At 34.4% G+C, this 11,249-nt stretch overlaps 1 pseudogene; it reads right to left on the bottom strand.

The window, feature by feature from the left end:
* Positions 1-1,372: 1,372 nt before the first annotated feature.
* LOC138811440 (U6 spliceosomal RNA) lies at positions 1,373-1,472 on the bottom strand (annotated as a pseudogene).
* Between the last annotated feature and the right edge of the window lie 9,777 nt (positions 1,473-11,249).

The following is an 11,249-nucleotide window of genomic DNA, read 5'->3' on the forward strand; positions in this document are numbered from 1 at the left end:
TAGTAGAAATGAAAAAAAGAGAAAATAAATCATGGTGAAAAAACATGAAGGAAATTCACCAGATTTTTCTGACCAGTTCAACCAATGTGAACTATTGGGGAAATACCTGGACACCTCATTCCCACTGGTACTCAAAGTCTTTGGTTAGGCAATTCTGATGAAGACAATCAACTTGATGAAAACGTGAGGAATGGTATCAACTGCAAGAACATAATGGAGAAGAATGCAAGCAAATTTATTCTTTGGGCTTACTGCAGTGCGGAGACTACTTTTCAAAAAGGCCACTCATATGAATACCAGGGATGAGGATAAGTATACGCCTCTTCATCGGGAAGCCTAGAGTGGACATTTAGACATTGTCCATGAGTTGGGAGCTCAAGGCAGATATTCATGCAATAACTGTGAATGGCTTGGCACCCCTGCATAGTACTTCTATGTGGATTAATACCAGAATGGATTCTTTCTTACTTCATCATGATGCAGATACCAATCCCCAAACTAAAGGCCTCTTGACCCCCTTGCATCTTGCTGCTGGGAACAGAAATAGCAAAGATATGCTGTATCTTCTTCTGTTGAACCATTTTTTCAAACCGGGTCTGAAGAATAACTTGGAAGAAACTGCATTTGATATTGCCAAAAGGATAAGTATGTATCACTACCTCTTTGAAGTTGTGGAAGGCTGTACAAATTATTCTCCAAGTAGTAATGGTTTGGTTAAGTTTCTTAAATTTCAAAAGTGCCATTCCATCCTTTGTGTCCCTACAAATATTTTCATAATAAAAAGCAACAGCAATATCTTAATTTAAAAATTCATGGATTCCATGGTATTCTTCCACGTGAATTGCCTCACTTTGATGTCAAAATGTATTCAAGAGTTGTTTGTATGCATCTATAATGATTTCTGCAGAGTTTGTGGGTTTTTTTTTTAATTTTAACTTATCTGTTGAAATGAATAGTATAGAAACTAAAGTTATTCCTGGTGCTTGTCTGAGAAAAAGTATATCTAGGTTTGAATAAAGTCCATAATCTATTTTATTATTTTCTAGATATAATACTTTGAGGTCTACATTTTTTATAATATATAGGTTCATTAATAAATGTGTCCTTTCAGATTACATTCCATATAGAAAAAGTTAAGATTCCTTTTTTTCCTAGGTCCTTATAGTATTTTATTTCTTTGGAATAAGATGACAATGTTATCTAATTTCAAGTTTTGTAAAGGTTATGCTATGTAAGGGCCTTTCTAAAGTGAAGATTTAATACACTGATGTCAAACTAACCTTTAATTCTATGAATTACATGTATTGTTACACTTTTATTTTAGTAATCAACTTTTTAATAACTGTTTTTCATTTCTTGCCTTTGAAGAATGAAAAATATGGAATATTTCACGAATTTTTGTATCATCCTTCTGCAAGTGCCATGTTAATCTCTGTATTGTTGTCATTTGGGTAGACCTGCTGCTGAAGCATGGAGTATCCTCTTAATTTAAGTAGTTAACGATGCAATCTTTATACAGGCATATATCCTTGGTTGCCTATTTGTAACAAGGAATCCTTATTGTTCCTAAAATGCTATTGATCTTATTTCTCTAAATTTCTATGTATAGTGGAAAAAACTTATATTGTTTGGTTGATTGCTCACATTTGCAATTTTTGTCAATGACTATTTTGTCGTTTTCATTTTTAATTTGATCATATTTTGAGGCCTTTATAGCTAAGTCCAAAGGTGATGGCTTTTCAAGTACTTACTTATCAACTGAGTTAGCATTGTGGAGCTAACGTATTCAAAGTAAGCCTTGCTTAAGAGCTACTTCTAAATTTCTGCAGCTTAAAATTTTGCAAAGAAGTCTCACTGGTACAAATGTCTTCCTGACCCTTTACCCTTCTTCCATGTAGGAACAGACCAACGAGAATATCTTACCCTGACAGCATAGATTGTCTGACTGGACAAAACTAATCTTAGTTACAAGGGTTCATAGAGAGATTAACAGTTCAGACTGAAATGTTCAGAATAGAAGGTATTTTATCAAAATATAATTGTTTATTATACCTATCATTTCAAAAGTAGCTAAAGTCAAGAAGATGAAAAAAATGTTCATATGCATGATTACCTAATATCCTGGTCTGTCTACCATCCAACCAGGCAGGAACTTACACTACTGACTTTCTATCACCAAATATGTCCATAGCTCCTGGAGAAGTCCATAGGTTTCTCCTAGATATTAGGCCTTAAATTATTAATGTTTTAATCACAGTGTTTCCTCTTGCCTCCAGGTTTACAAATGGTAAACTTTTAGGTCTAACTCTACCAAAAACTGAGGTAAAGATAATGTAATATTACTTTAAAACAGAGTTGCCTTTGATACCCTAACCAGAACAGAACAATGCATAACAATTTCCTATATTATAAATATTTATATATTTTATATTTCTTTCCGCTGATCTTAAATTTCTAGAATTACTAGAAGTAATTAATAATTTGAAAAATAAATTGAAATTTATTCCCATAAATAAATTGGAATATAAATAATTAGGTTTAGAATATATATTAGAATATAAAAAGTATCAAAGCAATGTCTTCGTTATAAATTTGTGATACCTTTACGTGTTCTAGGTCTTCTGAATTCACATAGTAAAAAAAAAAGTATTGTTTTCTTCTAATCTATATTTTACACTGCTGCTGTGTTTATTGTGTTAACTCGCTGGACCCAAAGTTTTTTTCTCCATATTTCTGAAGCATTCTTACTGATTATACCCAAATTTTGATGTGTAAAAGCTATTATTCTTCTGTAGTACCCACGGGTCTGAGGATACCAGGTCCCAGTTAAATGCATCATCAGATAACAAGGGCAAGACTTCTGACCTTGGCCCATGCAACATGCTAACGGAAAGTAATTGAAAAGACCCATCTCAATTTCTAATTTCCTACAATATTTCAGGGCCCCAATTCCTTGTAGGAATTAGTAGTAAGAAATTGTGAAATGTAAGGCAACTTAAAATGAAAGATGAGATCACAAAATATGAGAGAAAGTACTATAGTACAAACTTTCAATTTACAGATGACCAGATGACCAGCCCATATGAGTAAACAAAATCACAAATGTCACAAATTATTTTTTATACCCCTCTCCTAATGATAAATGAAAGATGTCAGTCCAGCATAAGTAGGCCAAAAATAATTCCTGGAATGATAGATCCATAATTGTTCTACCAAGGCTAGGAAACCTTGACTTAGAAGTCAAAAATAATTTAGAAAACCATTAATTGAGGAGATCCTTAGTGCTTCAAAACACTGGTACTTCAGTAAAACTTAGTTCTGTAGTATAAAAATGTTGTCATTCTCAAACCAATGATAACCTACATTTAATCTTCTGAAAGTATATTCCTTTTCAAACAAACTTTTAAAAATCTTATTCAACAAATTAACACTTGACAAGTAGATAATAGTGACATTAAAAGTTTTTCAAGTGTAGGAATCAAGTTACAATAGAGATGATTTATTTACCCAGCATAAATGCCAAGTAAGTTCAACCACTGATTAAAGTGTAGAAATAGTATCTCCCACCATTTGCATTGTTCAGTAGGTACCTTCCAGAAATGTGTTAAATAGATCAGCCTCCCATATTTCAAACCCAAATATTAGCTAATAAAGTAAATTTCATCACATAGGAAGGTACATTTTAAAGTCACTAATAGTTGCCTTATCATGTGTTGCCTTATCATAACTTTTCCCTGTCTAATATAGTAAGGAATATGACTTTAAGTCTTGCATATGGGTACTCATCAGAGATGTGACAAACATAAAATCTGTCTTCTATTTCTATAATATTCCTCTACAGTAGTAAATATTAGTTTTCTTCTTTTTCCAAAACTTATAGGTAGTAGAAAATATCATCCCATGTAAAATAAAATAATCACACACCATTGTACAAAGCCATTTATAAAAACTGGTAGGTATAACTTCTAAGCGATTTTTAAACTTTCTTGTTGAAGATTAATCTTCCAAAAAGATGAGAATAAAACCATGTCTAGGTGCTTCACGTCTCCAATCTTGCAAATTGTTATTGCATTTCAAGTATATGCAGGATTGAAACTACATGGAATGTATATAAACCTTTCAAAGTATTAACAGACAGTTTAACAGAATGACTATCAGGAAGTCGAAACCAGAAAGGAATAAGAGTAAAGACATAAAATGAATGAAAAATGGAAAAGGGGCAAGTACAGCTAGAATACTCAATGCACACAAGTAATAAAGGAAGTGGTAAATCTGAAATAAATTTTGGAGAAAGGGTTGGCTCAGATTGATGGAAGGAGAGACTCTGATCCAGGAGCATTTGACAATTAGATGAGCATATTTAATTGTAACACACTTGCACAACCTTTTGAAATCCAGTTAAAAACACAACTACAAACAAAAGCACTCAAAAATCACAACCAAACAGCAATATCTGTAGTGTATGTATATGACCTCACAAAATTTTAAGCAGTTAATGAAGGGCAGTCTTTGGAAAAGCAAACAAAGCTCTTCAAAGCATGCAGTTTGGGGTAGGGAAGAATTTTGAACAGATATAAATAGATTGTCAAAGGTTATAAATCATCTATATGCACTGCAAATATTTTCTTCTGTGAGTATTCTTTGTCTGAACTGGTTACTCCAATCCTCAGCCACACTTGAAAGCTTGTGAAGATAGAATGGAAGAAACAAGATCAAGAACCCATTACACCACTGGAGAGAAAACAGTCCTCTATGGTTTCTCTCTTCTTAACTACTCTTTTCTCATACTTTTAATAAAGTCAAGTGATTTTGAATTATATCTTTCCTTCTTTTTCAGAGAATTATTGTTTGGTAATTAAATGTCAATTCACAAATTTTGATGTCTTTTTTTTAAAGAACTTTGAATTTAAATTCCACTGCAACCTTGTTTCACACAGTGAGAGTACATTTCCTGGGTAAGGACAATTTTCAAGGGAACGTAAATGATTTACTTCAAGGTTTGTGATGTTTGTTTGTTTAGTGTGAAAATGAGCCATATTCACCCATATTGCTCCCTCTCAGCTAGGTCTCCATGGATTTCTTTGCATGAAAGCCCATTTTCTCAGGCAATTTTAAATTTTCTTGATAGGCTAAGTTGTTAAAAAGTTTGAACAATTAAAATTTACCTGTCATAAAATTTAAAACTCTTTTGAAATTCCTTTATCAGAATCGTGAATTCACCAATCCTAATTCCACCTTTACCATCAAAAACAGTTAACATGTATTTTCATGATATAGTGTCCATGAAACTATTATTTTCCAGTGGCTTTGTTATGCGTATATATGACCATATAAGCTGATGCTGAGCAAAATGAACTCCAAGATATGGAGAGATATTTATTTGTGGTTGTTGTTTTTGATGTACTATGTGATTTCTATTTTCTTTGAGATTTTCCCCTATGGTTTATCCCCTGCTGTGTTTGATTTTGGTACCCTGTGTACTTTGTAAACATTTACATTAATTAGGGAAAGGAACAGGAACAACAAAATGGTGAGACAAAGGACAAAGGGCAAACCAATGCAATAGCAATACTCACAAGACAATAAGTTGGAAATATACATTACAACTTGTGAGGGATATTGGGGTGAAGGAAAAATTGTGAGAAAAATTAGAGAGGGGATAACAAGTTTGAAAAGTTATGTATTCACTACCTTACAATGGCTGTAACCCCACTGCACATCATTTTCACATTAAAATTAAATTTAAAAAATAACCTGCATGAAATAAAATTTTACTGTTTTGGTATTGTAAATATTATTCTTTATGTAGTAACATTTTAAAAATCAGTATTATTTGGCATCTAATTTGAATTATTTACCTCTTCTTTATCAGAGGGTAATCAACTTGAATGATATCCAACTACACTATTTTTTCACAATATACTTGCCAATATTTTGAAAATAGAATAAATTTAGTACATTCTTATACTAAAACAGAAAACAGTTTAATTCTATCGAAACCCATAACTTTTAAAAGTAAATAAGTTGTTAAGAGGACAGAATGTATGTGTTCTTCAAAATTCCTATGATTAATAACTACTCATTTTCAAATTCTGAACATTCCATACTGAGAGATTCAAAATATACCTGTTTGCATGTTATGTAATTCTGCAATAGATGCATTTTCCAATGGGGTGTTACAGACTGAGAAGTGAACAAAAAAAGAGCCACATTCTAGTATAGGATAAAACTATGAAGTATGTTATAATTAATTCTTCAAGAGTAGCAGTTGTTTCTCAGATTAAGCTATTATTTCTATGACCATCAATCACAAGATTTATGCCATAAAGTCATCCTAGACCAACAGTTTCCAACTTATAGGGGGCAACTCAAAATTCCCTTAATTCACATTAAGAATAGCTAATCTCCATTGTGAAAATACACTGCAACTCTGCTACTGTGATGCCCTCCATGTTCTGGAAAGAACACCACAATAAACTGGGTAGCATCATTTTTCCTCCACTGGTATTCTTGCAAATATTATTTATATTTATACTTTTTTAACAATTATACTTAATCAGGATACTAAGGTTGGAAGATTACATTTCAAAGCCCACTGAACTAGACCCTGAGTGGATACTTGAGCTGGGAGAGCTTCTTAACAGGTTTTGTTTTTGTTTTAGGGATTATAGGAAAAAAAAAAAAACAAAAAAAAACAAAATCCTTGGCTCCAAACAGCCCAGTTCTTGGAATGAAAAGAATGCCTCTAGGTCCCCCTCCTTTTAAGAACTTAACCCACCTTTGTTCTGTTAAGGACTGACTGATTAAACAGATAGCCAGTAATCCAGCTCATGCTGGCATGCTGGCAACATCCGAGTTTACTATAAACTCTGCCTTTTTCACATGCTTATGTTAAACTCCACTAAACTACTTTGTGTATGTTTACCTTCAGCTCTGCTTTACCATTGAATTCGTGAGTCATTTAAACCAAAAGTGATAGGCTGGTTTAAGCAGCCATTATATGCCAAAGTGTAACCTCATTGGCTACCTGCGTGTGGTCTGGTATGACTGCAATCTTTTGGGTGCATGAAAATCTCATTGGAAGCCTAAGTGACCAGGCTTCACCTTGTGATTTTTACCTTTAAAATCCAAAGCACGTGGGCCGCTGGGGGTCGCAGTATCAGCTCCCCAGCCTGTGCTGTGGCCCTTGCCGGTCAGTATAGGAACCTTCTCAATAAAGTTGCTTCTTTAATAACAACTTTGTTGCGGTGGGCTCTGTCACTCTGGATGACTAGGTGGGCTTGTCTGCCTGAGTAGGGGTCTTCCTACTACACCACCCAGGCAGGAAGGTTCCCTAGATTTTTTTCGCCAATAAATTTCTCAGCAAAAGCCAGACAAAAGTGAGCTGAGATTGAAGTGGTAGGGCATGAGCCTTGAGAATAAACAGGCTCAGAGACAGTGTCCAGTCCCAGAGTTCAAGTCCTAGGACAAACCAATAAAACAAAAACAAAAATAAAACAAATCCCAAATATAGCACTTTTCTCATTGTATACAGAGGCACGTAATTAAGGAAATTGCTTCCTGTGTTACATACAGGTGGAAGAAAGATGTCACACAATTATTCTCTTCATATCATGTTATACCAAAGCCACAAAAAAATTGCTCTTTTTCTAAATTTTTTTTTTTTTTTGGTCCAGTCGTGGGGCCTGAACTCTGGGCCTGGGTGCTGTCCCTCAGCTCTTCAGCTCAAGGCTAGCGCTCTACCACTTGAGCCACAACGCCACTTCCAGCTTTTTTCTTTTTGCTTATGTGGTGCTGAGGAATCGAACCCAGGGCCTCAGGCATGCAAGGCAAGCGCTCTACCACTGAGCCACCTTCCCAGCCCTCTTTTTCTAAATTTATAAATTAATTTCATCCATTTGTTGGCAACTCTTTCTACATTATTCACATTATCATTTTATACATGAACTTTTGGAATTATCTATTAACTGAGTTCTAATTATAACTCTCATGAAAGAATATTGTAGGCAAATAGACTGCAAGAAACATTTGTAAATTTGCCCATTAAACCCTCTACTTAAAAAGAATTTTGTAGTATCCTTTAGATTACGAAATTACAAACAAAACCAAAATATTTATTTTAAATCTAAACTCTCATTTAGCAAGATCTACAAAGTCCTACATTAGAATAACTTTGATTTTTCTCCAGGCTTAAGCTTTTGTAATCCTTCATCCCTTCCTTGGAATCTACCACAATGATGATTACTTACTTTTTCAAATTTTGGATGGGAATCATGAGCCATTTTGCATCTAAGAATGTTCTGTAATGAGAGCATTTAAAATACAACTGAGGATTATATATGAATTGCATTTCAATAGGAAACTTGACATCTCAAAACATAATGACAAAATTAGCCCCAATTTCCAACTTTGTATTCCTTTCTTGTTTGGTTTGTTTTCTTAATACAAAATTATACTATCTGGTCCAGGGAAGGTATCACTGTGTAATTAAACTATCTAATCTCCTGTCTTAGTCTGAGTGTCAGAATTCTAGCTTTGTATCACATTGCTCCTCCATAATTACTTGTTTTATTTAATCTAGATACAGAAGAGCAATTCTGAACATCTCCAGTAATATTAACCACTAGACAGCTCAGAGTGTTCATGTACTCTTTTCAAAGATGTTCTAACATTTGACATAGGATATGAACATTTTCAGATGCACCTGCAGTGTTCTCTGATTCATTTTTCCATGGATCCGATCCCTTTAATAATGATTACTTGACTCCCTTACTATCTCTGGTCCCTATCTATGTAATATTTTTAAACTTTTTTGAAGAAAGTTCACTTGAGGACTTTCTAACATTAAAAATTATCATTTGATTGTAGTCTTACTCAGGACATATTTTCTATTGTTTTCTAACTTTTCTACATATTCTGAGATTTGCTTCATTTGTGTATTTGTGTGTGCAAATATAAGTGCCTCTATGTATGTGTATGTCTGTATGTATGTATGCAAAAGCCTCAAGCTCTTATTCAGTAATCTTGCTCATGACTGGTATTCCAATACTTGAGCTATTCTTCCAATCCAGCTTTTGGCTGGTTAATTATAGATAGTTTCTCAAAGACTGTTCTGCCCCGCTGGATGAAAACTGTACTTCCCAGACTCCTTTACATTCTTAAGTTTTATTTCTCCAGTAGTATCAACTTAGAAAATATTTTGTGAGTGTAAAGGCTAAGCTGTAGCATAAATTTTTAACTCAGGAATTCATATAAATATAGATGAACATGCACATTACATATGCTGAGTGTACATTGTTAGAAATGTGATCTTAAGCTGGGTGGTGGTGAGATCTTCGGATAGGGTTCAAACCAGTTCGGCAGGAAAGTCCCAGAGACTCTTTTTCCAATTAACTACAAGAAAACTGAAAGTGGCACTGTGGCTCAAGTGATAGAGCATTAGCCTTGAGCTGAATAGCAGAGGGACAGCTCCCAGGCCCAGAGCTCAAGTGCCAAGACCACCACCAAAAAAAAAATATATATAAGTAAAGGAAAGAAAAAAAATGTGATCTTATCCAACAGTTCATGATTAGTATAATCCCTGCTCTCTCAGGATGGATTTTTTTTCTAATTAACTTCATGCTCTTATATCTGATTTGCATTGGAAACTTAATTATGCTTCCATTCTACTCTCTACAAAGTTGCGTGATTAGCAAGCATGATTTAGAAGGGAAGTGGCCTCATACTTCGTGTTCCATGTAGGAGTAATGCTTTCTCTATGAAACTCTCATAAATCTACATACTGGACTTGGCTTTATTGTTTCAATGTTGTCTTATTTGTAGAATCTTCTATAGTGTATTGAACCCGTACACTTAAACACAAAACTTCTCTTTCTCCTATTATTGTTATTGTTTCCTTACTGTTAACTCATGTACACTTGGAAAATAATATGCAGCACAGACACTCACAAAAAAATGATCTGAGAAACTTCTTCCTATTTAAAATTCGCCTTAATTTATAGAGAACTTCCAAAGTTTGAACTCAATATACTCATGGATAATGTATTTATAAGCAATATAATTTCATATTTTCTCTTTACTAAGTTGTCTCTGAAACACCTGTTACCTCAGATGAGTGTGTCCTTATGTTATTTCTGTGAAGCAAGAAAACATTCATTAGACCTCAGGCAGCACCATAGATTGTTCTTGTAAGTAATTGTTACTGGATGTGGAAACTGATCCCAGGAGAGGAATGGAACATAGAGGATTGACAAAGTTCAAGTTAACTTGTGCTTTCCTTTTTATTGTACAAGAAAGAATCCCAAGGCTTGAAGGGAACTCTGTCCCTGACTTTTTTGTGTGTGTTTTTACTCATGTATAACTTTTCTGTAAACTTCTAGTTGAGAGTATTACAAAGAGAAATAAACTGTCATTTGAAGGCTAGCATAGAACAAAAGAAAATAATGTTGATTTAAACATGTTCTACTGCAGGGACTGGGAAGGTGGCTTAGTGGTAGAGCGCTTGCCTTGCATGCATGAGGCCCAGGTTCGATTCCTCAGCACCACATAAGCAAAAAGTAAGCCAGAAATGGTGCTGTGGCTCAAGTTGTATAGTTGAAGAGCTGAGGGACAGCGCCCAGGCCTAGAGTTCAGGACCACGACTGTCCCCCCCCCCATAAAAAAATTCTACTGCAAAAAAACAAAGACATGGAGGTTTTAAAGTGTCTTATGATGGATATTTCACCCCTGAGATGATTCTCTTGTTGCATGAGTCAATTATCAATTCCTTTAGTTTGGTCCTAAATTCTCCAGAGCAATAAGGATTCCAAAAAAGCATCCAGTGAGTATGATCAGCAAAAGGAGCCTCTTCTCAGACCAGTACTCCTTTAAAGAGGGTCCCAATGAAATATGTAGGGTTTTTTTGCTTTTTTTTTTTTTTTAGTTTGTGTTGGTTATGGGGCTTGAACTCATAGGCTGGATCCTGTCCCTGAACATTTTTCTTTCCTGCTCACCTGCCCCCAAAGCTAGCACTCTACTGCTTGGACCAAAACTCCATTTGTGGCTTTTTTGCTGTGTAATTACAGATAAGAGTTTGAAAGACTCCTGACAGGGTTGGCTTTGAACTAAGATAGTAAGAAAGCCAAGTGACATCAATTGTATAGACGTCTCTTTTCAAACAAGAAATATTAGATGAAGTTTATTGTAAAGCTAATATTTGACATTTTTTCTTTTTATTTTATTGTGAGAATACCGTACGGGAGGAGTTACAA

Source organism: Dipodomys merriami, unplaced genomic scaffold (genome assembly GCF_024711535.1).
Source record: "Dipodomys merriami isolate MVZ:Mamm:240054 unplaced genomic scaffold, mDipMer1.0.p SCAF_529, whole genome shotgun sequence".
Lineage (NCBI taxonomy): Eukaryota > Metazoa > Chordata > Mammalia > Rodentia > Heteromyidae > Dipodomys > Dipodomys merriami.